We start from the raw sequence: 14,489 nt of genomic DNA on the forward strand, positions 1-14,489 counted from the left end.
CAGAAATCTCCTCTGCACTTCTCTGAGACGGAGTCAGAGGCAAAGGAAGCCGTGCACTTCATTAATAAGACTTTATTTCATCCACTTTGCAAACACAGTTTAACGTGAAGTCCCATTTAAACGGGCAGATAGACGCGCTGTCCACCGGCCTGACCCGCGAGGAGTCCTAATGATACAGCCAAACCTCTGCACAGACTTACAAACACCAGGCACGTGGTCTGGAGTTTAGAAATAGTAAGGTCCATATTCACCTTTTAGTGGACGAACATGTTTCACTTATGTCTTTTACACAGAAATAAATAATAGAAAAAAGGTTAAATTATAGTGGAATAAGTATTTGTTACACTTAAAATGAATGAGAAACGCCTCTGTTAAACCTCTTAACTCCCGCCTGAACCGAGAGGAGCTTTTTCTTCACATCATTTTTTTGTTGGGTATTCAACTAATTTTTGCAATTTTTTTGTCATTTTTTTCTCACATTTTTGTCACATTTTTGTCACATTTTTGACATTTTTTGTCACATTTTTGTCATTTTTTTATCAAATTTTTGTCTGTTTTTGTTGCTTCTACTTCAGACTTCATTTGATCAATGACTCCCTCATTGATCAAAGGTGAAATCAGAGCTCTTTATCAGCCTGTCCATGGGCGGACGGTGAACTCAGAGCCTACACCAGGTCAGGAGGTGGAGCACATGTCGCCTAAAGCCGACACCAAGTTCGACTGAGTTTTAAACAGGATGAAAAGCAAATAACCGTTACCTCTAACCCCCCCCTTAAAGGAACAGGCCCCCGTTTTTCCATTCTCTGTCTGGTCTTTGTGGAAGAGCTCGGTCACTTCTAACTTCAACCCGTTTGGAGCCATAGGAATACACTGGGAGAGGCCAAATGCTAACAACATCTTCGGTCGTTTTGCGTGACTGAGCGCACACACAAAGACCAGACAGGTACACATCAACTCGTCTAAGCTCAGGTAAGAGTCTCAGTGTGGAAAAATGGTGGGAAAAAATGTTGCATTGTCGCTGTGTTGTTTATCTTTTTTTTGTTGCTCTTTTGTGGCTTTTCTGTTGCTTTTTCATCACTCTTTGTTCATGTTTTTATTTTTGGTGCGTTTTTATTCTTTTCGCGTCATGATTCACGGACAGACTTTGATTGAACTGGTTGCGCGCGGCGTCCACATGCTCCCCATGGCAGCGCGTGGGCGGCGGTGGCACAGAGATCCAGGGCTGCCAACTTTTCAGCAAACTTTGGAGTGAGACTTTGGTCGGTCCTGAGCTGGGGGGCCTTTTTCATGGCGACAGTGTCTCGTAATCGTATTAAATTCTAAGTCATAAACAAGTCTACGTTTTACATGACTGAGCAAATCAGGAGCTGCATGATGGATCAGAGGGGGTTTGGCACCGCCCCACATGACCATCAGAACCTATTGAAAGTGTGGGAGGGCACTCTGAAGGGGGGGTTTGGAGGTCCTCCCCCAAGAATTTTTCAGATATGATTTCCTGCAATCTGGTGCACATCAATAATAATTGTAGCTGGTCTATTTACTGCTGTTGAAGAATTATATTTCTGGGCCCCTTTCAAACTGGGGCCTCTTAGCAAATGCCCAGAGGCCCCTTCATCGTTACAGCCCTGGCAAAAGGTACAATGACACAATGTCTCTGTTTCTCTGCGTCATTCCAATTATTACCAACAAAAAGTAGCACAAATATGAAAATTTGATCCCTATATTTTGCAGTATGTTAGAGCATGTTTGACGATTAAACTTTGAATATGATTCAATGTAATAACTGCTTTTTCTCCGCACATCTCTGCCTTGCGCAAAAGGGGGGAAAAAATGTAAGTAAAAGAGGTTTAGCTTCAACTCGATCTCCGCTGTAACCGTTGTTTATTATTTCAACTTTTATTTCTCAAACTCGTTGCCTTATGCTGCTCACTTTGAGCTCCTCGTGGGGCAGCGGTGGCGGAGGAGACCGGGGCGGAGGAGGAGGCGCGATGAGAAGAGTGAGCTGAGTGAACAGGTGGACGATGTTTCGTGTCGGGGCTCCTGTAGCCGCCTCGTCACTCACGGAACCCACGCGCCTTTTTCTCTCCCATGGCCCGGGAGAGCTGGCGCTGGGAGCGTTCGGGCGCTCTCTCTCTCTGCCTCCCCGGAGCCGCGCTCTAAACCCTTTCTCCGCAGGCCGCGCTCACGTCCCGCACGTCGTGCATTCGCAGTTCGTCTGCCACTCCTTTCTCCGTCCGCCCCACTCCAGCAGTGACTTTTGTTTTGCAAAATAAGCATGCACAACTTAAGTGACGCCCCTCCTCCGAAAAGGAATCTACCAAAAAATAGCCGTTCACCTCCGGGAACAGGTTCATATCGTTCACTGTAAAGACTCATTCAGAGCCAGATCGTTCACGACCGACACATCACTAGAGCCGCCGACAGACGCACAAACACACGCCAGAGGAGCCGTGGACAGACACACAGACACACAAACACACGCCAGAGGAGACGTGGACAGACACACAAACACACGCCAGAGGAGACGTGGACAGACACACAAACACACGCCAGAGGAGACGTGGACAGACACACAAACACACGCCAGAGGAGACGTGGACAGACACACACACGCCAGAGGAGACGTGGACAGACACACAAACACACGCCAGAGGAGACGTGGACAGACACACAAACACACGCCAGAGGAGACGTGGACAGACACACACACGCCAGAGGAGACGTGGACAGACACACAAACACACGCCAGAGGAGACGTGGACAGACACACAAACACACGCCAGAGGAGACGTGGACAGACACACAAACACACGCCAGAGGAGACGTGGACAGACACACACACGCCAGAGGAGACGTGGACAGACACACAAACACACGCCAGAGGAGACGTGGACAGACACACAAACACACGCCAGAGGAGACGTGGACAGACACACAAACACACGCCAGAGGAGCCGTGGACAGACACACAAACACACGCCAGAGGAGACGTGGACAGACACACAAACACACGCCAGAGGAGCCGTGGACAGACACACAAACACACGCCAGAGGAGCCGTGGACAGACACACAAACACACGCCAGAGGAGACGTGGACAGACACACAAACACACGCCAGAGGAGACGTGGACAGACACACAAACACACGCCAGAGGAGCCGTGGACAGACACACAAACACACGCCAGAGGAGCCGTGGACAGACACACAAACACACGCCAGAGGAGCCGTGGACAGACACACAAACACACGCCAGAGGAGACGTGGACAGACACACGCCAGAGGAGACGTGGACAGACACACAAACACACGCCAGAGGAGCCGTACAGACACACAGACACACGCCAGAGGAGACGTGGACAGACACACAAACACACGCCAGAGGAGACGTACAGACACACAAACACACGCCAGAGGAGACGTACAGACACACAAACACACGCCAGAGGAGACGTGGACAGACACACAAACACACGCCAGAGGAGCCGTGGACAGACACACAAACACACGCCAGAGGAGACGTGGACAGACACACAAACACACGCCAGAGGAGACGTGGACAGACACACAGACACACGCCAGAGGAGACGTGGACAGACACACAAACACACGCCAGAGGAGACGTGGACAGACACACAAACACACGCCAGAGGAGCCGTACAGACACACAAACACACGCCAGAGGAGACGTGGACAGACACACAAACACACGCCAGAGGAGACGTGGACAGACACACAAACACACGCCAGAGGAGCCGTACAGACACACAAACACACGCCAGAGGAGACGTGGACAGACGCACAAACACACGCCAGAGGAGACGTGGACAGACGCACAAACACACGCCAGAGGAGACGTGGACAGACACACAAACACACGCCAGAGGAGACGTGGACAGACGCACAAACACACGCCAGAGGAGATGTGGACAGACACACAAACACACGCCAGAGGAGCCGCCGACAGACACACAAACACACGCCAGAGGAGACGTGGACAGACACACAAACACACGCCAGAGGAGCCGCCGACAGACACACAAACACACGCCAGAGGAGACGTGGACAGACACACAAACACACGCCAGAGGAGCCGCCGACAGACACACAAACACACGCCAGAGGAGACGTGGACAGACACACAAACACACGCCAGAGGAGCCGCCGACAGACACACAAACACACGCCAGAGGAGACGTGGACAGACACACAAACACACGCCAGAGGAGACGTGGACAGACACACAAACACACGCCAGAGGAGACGTGGACAGACACACAGACACACGCCAGAGGAGCCGTGGACAGACACACAAACACACGCCAGAGGAGACGTGGACAGACACACAAACACACGCCAGAGGAGACGTGGACAGACACACAGACACACGCCAGAGGAGACGTGGACAGACACACAGACAAAATAAAGCGTCTGCAGCCGCTCACTGCAAAAAGTCAGGGATATTTTTTGGTTGAGCGTGTGATGTGAGGAGTGTAGCGTGAAAGCGTGTGAAGGCGCTCAAATGCGTGTGTCTCACGGTGAAAGAGTTGGCAGCCCTCAAGTGCTGCGTCCGAAATGAGCAGATTGGTAAGAGCTCTTGCGCCAAACCGGATGTGCGTCAGCGTCCGCCATGACAAGTTGCTTTCGAATTGGTCTGTCAGTTAGTTAGTAGTTAGGAAAAGGAGCCTTGATGCTAACTATCATAGCCACTTTAGCATAGGGACCTCTGGTGCTAACTATCATAGCCACTTTAGCATAGGGACCTCTGGTGCTAACAATCATAGCCACTTTAGCATAGGGACCTCTGATGCTAACTATCATAGCCACTTTAGCATAGGGACCTCTGATGCTAACTATCATGGCCACTTTAGCATAGGGACCTCTGATGCTAACTATCATAGCCACTTTAGCATAGGGATCTCTGATGCTAACTATCATAGCCACTTTAGCATAGGGACCTCTGATGCTAACTATCATGGCCACTTTAGCATAGGGACCTCTGATGCTAACTATCATGGCCACTTTAGCATAGGGACCTCTGATGCTAACTATCATAGCCACTTTAGCATAGGGACCTCTGATGCTAACTATCATAGCCACTTTAGCATAGGGACCTCTGATGCTAACTATCATAGCCACTTTAGCATAGGGACCTCTGATGCTAACTATCATGACCACTTTAGCATAGGGACCTCTGATGCTAACTATCATGGCCACTTTAGCATAGGGACCTCTGGTGCCACTTTAGCATAGGGACCTCTGATGCTAACTATCATAGCCACTTTAGCATAGGGACCTCTGGTGCTAACTATCATAGCCACTTTAGCATAGGGACCTCTGGTGCTAACTATCATAGCCACTTTAGCATAGGGACCTCTGATGCTAACTATCATAGCCACTTTAGCATAGGGACCTCTGATACTCAGCCCCGCCCTCGAGTGATTCATGCGCAACCAGTGTTGATTGACAGGAGCACATTTAATAATAAAAATAATAATCATTAAAAAGTAAGATTCTGCACAAGCCAAACTTTATAAAAGTGACAAATCCATGTTGTCGTCTCCACAGCTCAGTCACATGTCAGTGTTAAAGAGGAAACTCAGGAAACGGATTAAATGCTTTTGTTTTGTTTTCATATAGTAGAAACTTAAGCCACATGGATCATTTGCATAATGGTCCATGTGGCTTGCATAATCATTTGGATTTTTGTTTTCTCCTTAAATGTCTTTGTTTGGACACTATGTTGTTGTTGGACACTGTACACTAGGGGGCGACATGCACTTTTGTTTGGCCTGCTCCACCAATAACTTTAAAGAAGAATAAAAACAGCTGTTGGTGATGTCACTTCCCCCGTTTAAGGACGGACGGATTGTGCAAATGCTGCTGAAGCTCTAGTTCACTAACTGCACAGATCTAACAGTCGACCCATGAAAGGTTCAGGAGTTTGTTGCTGGTGTTAGAGCTTAGAGGAGATGATTTGATGGTTTCAGACGCAGCCTTGGTGTCCGGACAAGTGACGGCCACAGTCAGAAACAAGCACGCGGCCCGAGCAGGGGACCGGGAGGGAGGGAGGGGTTTTGTGTCCTGTTTCCTGGTTTGTGCGCCGTCTGTGTGGACCGTGTTCCACACTGCCCAATAATAAACATAAATAAAACCTTGGACATCCGGTCGGGTTCATCAGGTTCGGGTCTGAGCTGCCAGCTTCACGCACACGTGGTCCGTCCCGGAGGACAGCTCTGCTCACCCCCGGCTCACATTAACTACGGTCCGGGGTCGGTCCTGATCCAGTCCGGGTTTGCCCCAAGGCTGACAGACACGCAGGTCCATTTAACCTCTTAACTCCCGCCTGAACCGAGAGCATTTTCTCCAGGTCAGCTTTACCCAAAATCCTGTAGGCCAGTGTAACGCCTCATTTGAAAGCTAAGACCTACAAAACTCATCTAAATGGATCTTTTTCCTCACGTCATCAGATTTTTTTCCATCATTTTTTGTGGGGTTTTCAACTCATTTTTGTAATTTTTTTTGTCAAATAGTAAATTTTTTGTCACTTTTTGTCATTTTTTCATCTTTTTTTTTCATCTTTTTTTTGTCAATTTTTTGTAAATTTTTCGTCGTTTTTTTGTCCATTTTTGTGACATTTTTGTCAGTTTTGTGTCTAAGTTTTCTCACTTTTTTGTCACATCTTCATCATTGTTTTCGTCTCAGTTTTGTTGCTATTTTCACACCTTTTTTCCAGAAGTTTTTGGATTGGGGTAAAGCCAAACTGGAGAAAATGCACTCGGTTCAGGTGGGAGTTAAGGGGTTAAATATGTTTAATAGGTCTCAGCTTTCAAATGAGGCGTTGTTTGAGTAAAGCTGAAGTGGAGAAAATGCACTCGGTAAAGGCGGGGGTTAAGAGGCTAAATGGGTTTATATATGGTTTAAATATGGTTTAAATATGGTCAAATTGTTTTCACTTTTTATATTTTTAGCCTAAAATGAGCACTTTTCATGGCACTTGTCCCTTTTCTCAAACATATTTCCACTGTCTGCACATGCACTCACAGGCTGGGTTGAATTGCTGTCGGAATAGATTAAACTCACAATGAAAAGCTGTAAACTTCTTTGTTTACTTTTCAAATCATTAAAAAAAAAATCACTCTGAAAGAAAAAGTCTGTTTTATTTTCTCAAAGGTCCGTGAAGCCTCAATGTGAGTAATATTATTGTAGTATTTAAATCGCTTACCACAGGTCAGATGGGAGTTTTATTGACAGTCGTTTCACAGCTTTAACCCCTTAACCCCCGCCTGAACCAAGTGCATTTTCTCCAGGTCGGCTTTACCCAAATCTAAAAACTTCTTGACTGGAGGTTACAGTCTATAGGTCAGAGTAACACCTCACTTTAAAGCTACAAAACACATTCAGTCACTTTTTTAAGCACTTTTTCATCACATTTTTGTAATTTTTTGTCACATTTTTGTAATTTTTTTCATCACATTTTTGTTATTTTTTATCACATTTTTGTAATTTTTTTCATCACATTTTTGTAATTTTTTTTTGTAATTTTTGTAATTTTTGTGTTATATTTTTGTGTTATATTTTCATCTTTTTTCACACTTTCATCCTCGTTTTCGTCTCATTTTTGTCACTAACCTTTTCATGAAGCTTTTAGATTCGGGTAAAGCCAAACTGGAGAAAATGTGCTTGGTTCAGGTGGGGGTTAAGAGGTTCAGAAGAAAAGTCCACACGTCGTTCCTCATAAAGAAATCACAGGAGTAACAAAGGTGTTTCATGAGTTGTAACTTTGTTGTGGATGAATCTTAATCCTGAACCAAAGGGACCTGCCCAAATATATCATGTCATTCACTCATTTCCTTTGCAAACACAGCCCTACATTAAAAGACACTTTGATTGTGCAAAAGTATAGTGATGGTCATTTAAATGTAGAGACAATGAGAGACGCAGAGTGCGGCGCCCTCTGCTGGAGCTCAGAGACACTACAGCTCAGCCCCAGAGCGGACAGAGGAGAGAGAGAGCGGATATCACTCTGTAAACACTTCCCTTAAAAGTGAACGCATCAGGACGACGTGACGCAGTGAGTTTTTCTTATTATAACGTGAAATAATGACACCGTGGTTTAGTCTTTGCTTGTTCTTTGGCTCAGACCTGGTTTAGTCCGGGTTCAGTCCTGGTTTAAACCTGGTTTAGTCCTTGTTTAGACCAGACACATCCGAGGGAGTCCCTGCTTAGACCTATCTGGTTTAGTGTTGGTTCAGGCCGGGTCTAGTTTAGTCTGGATCTGAACTATTCTGTGTCCTGATATTGACCTGGAGTGAGAGTGAGTTTGATCCTTGTTGTGGAATTAAATGAAAAATTGTACAAGTAGAAGGTTGTGAAAAGTCACTGTGCATCTAATGTTCAAGTGTTATTATCAAGTATTATTTCCCCTTGTTGTTGTCGGCACTATTGTGTTAGTGCCCCTGAAATGTATGTAAAAAGTAGAAATGACATGTTCTTTTTTGAATCTTGTTATGAATGTCTTTGCATTGTTTTCTTTTTTAAAGCAGAACTAAGTAAGTCTTGCCCCTAGAGGCCATAAGCGCCACTGCAGGTGTCGTACATGTTTATTTACTCATTAATTGTCCGTGAGAGTAAATACGACGCTGACAGAATTTTTCATTTTCAGTCAAACTTGGCTGTAAATACTGTTTAACCTCTTACCCTCCACCTTTACCGAGCACAGTTTCTCCAGTTTGGCTTTACCCAAATCTAACAAGTTCTCATCTGGCGCTTACAGCATATTGGCCAGAGTGACGCCTCAAAGCCAAGACATACAAAACAGATCCTTTTCCTCGCATTGCTGCCTCGTTGTTTCACTTTTTCATCTCATATTTGCCAGAGTTTGACACATTTTTATTTATTTTTTGTCACATTTTTATTTATTTTTTTGTCACATTTTTATTTATTTTTGTCACATTTTTATTTATTTTTTGTCACATTTTTATTTATTTTTTTGTCACATTTTTATTTATTTTTTGTCACATTTTTATTTATTTTTGTCACATTTTTATTTATTTTTTTGTCACATTTTTATTTATTTTTGTCACATTTTTATTTATTTTTTTGTCACATTTTTATTTATTTTTGTCACATTTTTATTTATTTTTTTGTCACATTTTTATTTATTTTTTGTCACATTTTTCATTTGATTTTTTTTTTTACACTTTTTCCAATAAGCCTTTACATTTGGGTAAAACCAAACTGGAGAGAAAGTGCTCTGTTCAGGTGGGAGGTAAGAGCCTAAGTGGCGCTAGCTTCGCCCGTTAGCCTGTTAGCTTCTTCTTCGTGATTCTATTAGTGTGTATCGGGGGCGATGAAAGACCCCCTAATCATCCCATTAACACTTGTATTAAACCGGGAGGGACTACGGAGAGGATTTATTCAGGTAAACAAGTTACTTAAAACTGCTTTAAACAGAAATTATGGTTCAATATTCCCATAATGACAGAATTGACCTTACAGAGAAACTCGACTGTCACAAATAGGGGTGAGCGATATCAGACATTTGCAAAAACGTACTTGCAGACATATTCATTGAGATGGCTTTGATGTTTTAAAGAGAATTGTCTTGAATATACGACGAACGAAAAATCACTGAATAATAAAGTAGTAACATTTTTGGCAGTACTTTTTGCATCTTGTTTGCTGTTTTTTGAATATGTCCTTGATATTGTCAATTTACAAACTGTATCTTCCAAACAATAGTTTCTTTCTTCTGCAGGCGACATAATTCCCCCCTAAATCTCAAACCCAAACATGTCCACAAAGTCCACCCTGACCCTGTTATTTCATCTAAAATGACCTGACAGACGTGTGGAGGACGAGGAGCCGCTCTGAGCGACTCAGTGGCTTTAGGAAAGTCCAGATGTTGGTGATGTTTGAGGAACAGTTTGAGTCTAGTGTTGCAGCTCTGTGAGGACACTCCTGATGTTTTATTGGTCTAAACAAAAACTACTGGATTTGTTGGATCTGTTTCTAACGCCCTGTTTGTTCTGATCTAATGAACTCTTCTTCTGATTCTCAGCAGCTTCATCATGGACCCACCTGGACCTGGACCCGGGTCCAAACCCAGACCTAAACCCAGACCTAAACCTGCTCCCAGCTCTGTGTCTCTGAGAAGTGACCGCTCTAAAGGAAACCCTCCTGACTTTAAAGAAGCTCCTCCTGAAGACCAGAGGTCAGTCCACTGGCCTCATATTGAATGGCCACAATCAGGAAATTCATCAATTATCATTTTACACGACAACAAAACAATACAATAGAATAAATCGAGGCCTTCACCAAGTCCCTCACGTTACAATATTTATACAGTTTATAAACTTGTCCATAAATTAAACTAGTGTGAAAATAAGATTCAAGATTTTTTTTCATGTCAAAACATTTGAATGGTTTGAAATGATGTTTCTCTCATCCTTGATGGTGGAGCGGGGGGAGGGGAGGGAGTTCAGATCCCACCTGAACGGATCCCATTTTCTCCAGTTTGGCTTTACCCTAATCCAAAAGATTTTTGGGAAAAAAGCACCAAAAATGTGACAAAAAACAAAAAACAAAAAAAACAAAACAAAAGGTGACACAACACATCAACAACGCGAGGAAAAAGGCCAGTTTTGTGGGTCTTAGCTTTCAAATGAGGTGTTCCACAGCCAAAAGAGGACAGAATGCATTTGGTTCAGGCGGGGAGTAAGAGGTTAAAATATGTATTTGTGGAAGTGTCACAATTACGTTAATTTGGGCCCGGCTGGTCAGAGTCCAGGGCTGTTTTTCAGTCCCAGTCCGGCCCTGATTGAAAACCATCAGACTTTTGCCACAATGTGTCGGCCGACATATTCATTTAGACTTTGTTGTTTTAAAGATAATTGTCTTGAATAAAAGTTTTTTGAGAGACTTTCCATCAATGATATTTTTGAACATCAGGGTTTGTTGTTGGTTTATTGACTAGGAGATGTCCTTGATGTTAGAAATTCTATATTTTACAAACAATACATTGCCCACCTTTAGTCTTCACCCAAACACGTCCATAAAGTCTGCTCTGACTCCAACAGATTATTTGACCTTTGGGTCATTCTGTGACAAAACACAGAATCTTCCCAGGTCTCTCAGATCTGGAGGAAACTTTTTCTTTGAGTTCCTCCAAATGTGAAATGAACAAAGTGCTTTTCTCTGACTCACAATAGTCTTATTTTAGACCATTTACCAAACAGGGAGTTGTAACCACCTTTTCTGCTCCGGGAGCTTTTTGCGTTTGTGAGCAGCTTTAAAGAGCTGTGGCTCAGTAATGGAATCATGTACAGGGCGACAAATCAGTCTGAGTCACGTCTACTATACATAGTTCCAGGAACAATCATCAAACATGTTCTAGACTGGACGGTTTGGGGTTTATAGGCTGCTAAGAATGGCAGATTTCCCCCCCAAAATGTCAGGGGCTCTACAAATGCATTTCTGTCGTAAACCTTTTCTTTTTTATTCTGAAGAATTATAAAATATATACAAGGTTTTATACTGTTTTTATTCTTATTACTGTTTAGCTTGACTTAACAAAATGTATGCGAAGTATTCTCAGTTCTCTGTTACAGCGGAAAAGTACCAGAACACCAAAGTGTGTGAGCACAAAACCCCCGTGCCCCAAAAGTAAGATAAACAACTGCCTTCCTCCAGAAGGATCTTATCAGTTGCAACATTCCATTGAAGACATAAAATTGGGGGTCGCAGGGCGGAACTATGTGATGCAGCAGAAGCACTGGAGCCAAAGGAACCAATGAGATTTAGTTTTAGGCTCATGAATATTCCAATGTTTAATGTGATACAAATACTCTGCTTCCTTGTAAAAAATCCAGTCTCTCCCATGCAATGGACAGCTGGTAGGCTCGATGTTAGGGAACTAGGGAAGCAGAGCTCTGTATTAGATGACCTGTTAGGGAAATAAACCTTTGTGATTTAATCTTCTGAATCCTGGGTCATCTGTGCTGGTATGTGTTATTAGCTGGTAGTGTAGCGTTGTTTGTCAATAACTCTTCTTCCAGTGTTGAACACGCTTGGTGTTGTCCAACGTTTGGGTAATTAATTAGGAAGTGGACAACACAGGAGAAGGAGTGAAAAACTCATAACTCAACATGTGGTGACCTCGGACGTGCTGCAGGGGGAGTTACAGACAGACAACACGGGACGCGGCTGAGGTCCGGTCTCCTAAAAACTATTTGCGGTAGACATACCAGACATTCTTTTCCACATCCAGCCATCAGCGATTTCACGGACGTCCAATTAGATTAAGGTAAGACGACTTTTGACTTCTACTAAAATGTGAGTCTCAAAGTACGTCTATTTGGCTATTTTTCCAAAGTTTAGTTTAAAGATTTTTACTGAAATCGACTGTTGGCTGGTATAATCTGTGAATTGATGGTGGAAGGAATAAGGGACACACGTTAAAATTATAAACTGTTGAAAATAAAGTAGAGAAAAACTAGTGAAATGACAAAAGAAGTGAGAAATAGTGAAGAAGAAGAAGAAGAAGAAGAAGAAGAAGTAGAGGACTGCACGCTGGGTTTTACCCTTTAAAAGCCGAAAGGTGCGTAGGTAGGACCTCCCAAGCCCACGGACGCGTGGACTAAAATTAAAACGTTGAAATAAGTCGTTGACGGATTTGGGGGCCGTCTAAAATAGTGGGTTAGAGTCCCAGATAGCGGGTTTCAGTCCCAGAGAAAAATTAATTAAAGAAGTGTGAGAAAAAAAAAAATAATTAAAGAAGTGTGAAAAAAAATAAAATAATTAAAGAAGTGTAAAAGAAGCGTAATAATGTGTGAAGTGAATTAAAGAGATACGTGAAGTTGTTTTCGCGGAGAGAGAAAAAGGAATTAAAGGTAAGAAAAAGAAAAAGAAAAAGCGACTAGAAGGTAAGAGAAATGTCGGGAAAACACGATTGTGAGAAATGGGTTATGTGGTTGTGCCAGGGAACGGGCTTCCTGAAGGGAAGGTCAAAGAAAGAGGTAAGGAAGGCAACAGAGGCGTGTGCACAAATGTATGAAGAACAAAAGAGAAATCCTAAGGAACCACATGATTTAGGAACACTCTGTGGAACGCTTACGGCGGGAGTAGAACTCTGCGCTATGGAAATGCAAGATGCGGAAGCAATGAAAAAAAAAAGAAAAGAAAATTGGGTAAGCAAGACCTAAAACTCACAGACCTCACAATAAGAAGATATTTTAAGATCAAACAAAGAATCGAACCGGTCTTGGAGGCTGCCGTATCTAAATGGACAAAGGAAAAAAAGATTTTCTCCCCCACTTCGGGGGGCGGGACAAAACAGCCCCTCCCACAGGGAGGAGGCCCCGTCTTGGGCCCTTCGGCCCCCCTTTCATATGAGGCGGGGGGAGCTGGTGGCTCTCTCTACCCTCAAAAATCACTTTACGGACTTCTGGATCTGGATGTGGCTCCATCAGACCAACTAACGAAAGGAGAGGCACGAGAAGCCTTCGATAGAATTCAGAAAATGACCAAAGAAGCGCATGATACAGCATTGGAAAGACAACGAGAACTTTATGAAGACCAGGTTAAAACAATGAAAGAGGAAGCAGAAGGGAGGAAAGCAGAAGCTGATGAGCTTAGACGGAAACTAGAGGAATTCACACTTAAAGCCAAACCAGACCCAGTGGCAAAAGGAACATATCCCCTAATTCCCACTGGGGCGCCAGCGGTGGGAAATGTTCTCCCTATGGCATATAAACCACTTAAATGTACAGAAATACAACAGATGAAAAACACCCTGCCACCCCTACAGGAAGGGGGCAGGAAGTGGTTTCGCACTCTTCAAATGCAGTGCTCAAATGCCACATTAGCAGTAGGAGATTTGAGGGGCCTAGTGGCGTTGTGTGCTCCTCCGCACGCAGTGGATCAACTCCTGAGAACATCCGGTTTGGACAATCTGCCCCTGCATCAACCTTTTGACCCACATGTGGAAGGCTTTTTAGCGGTGGTGGAGTTAATGTATCCCCCTCCACACCCGCAGCCCCCAACCTTTTCCGCCTATTTACCTGGGATGTGCCCTACTAAATTCTTGGAAGAATGTGTTCAGGTCTATGTGAGCTCAATGCAAACTCACCCATACAGAAACCCCCAAACAATGTGTCTGTTCCTCCAGGGGGTGTTGGATGTTTTGCCGGAACCAATTAAAACAAGCCTGATGAGTGTTCCAGGATTGTCTTCGGACTCAACTCTCTTTTTGACACATTTAAAACATCACGCCGATTTGTATAACAAAAAACAACGCGAGCGTGAAACAAATTTTAAAGAAATGCAAGAAGAATTGCTAAAATCTCAGCTGAACCAAGCACGGCAACAGGCCACAGCTGCGAGTAAAAACAAGGCCCAGGGGCAAATGGTGGCAACAACCTCGACAACTGAAACAGCAGACACGCCTGCCCCATCACCCGCAAGCGCCTTATACGCCTCCCAACCACA

General features: G+C 44.0%; 1 protein-coding gene across 1 annotated transcript in view; it reads right to left on the reverse strand.

Moving 5' to 3' along the window:
* Positions 1 to 14,489, reverse strand: part of LOC306966787 (protein NLRC3-like) — a gene marked incomplete at its 3' end in the record, with an annotated part of 170,653 nt that overhangs the window by 48,049 nt on the left and 108,115 nt on the right. The gene's annotated exons all lie outside the window — the stretch shown is intronic.

This window comes from Gobius niger (genome assembly GCF_951799975.1).
Source record: "Gobius niger genome assembly, chromosome: 8".
Lineage (NCBI taxonomy): Eukaryota > Metazoa > Chordata > Actinopteri > Gobiiformes > Gobiidae > Gobius > Gobius niger.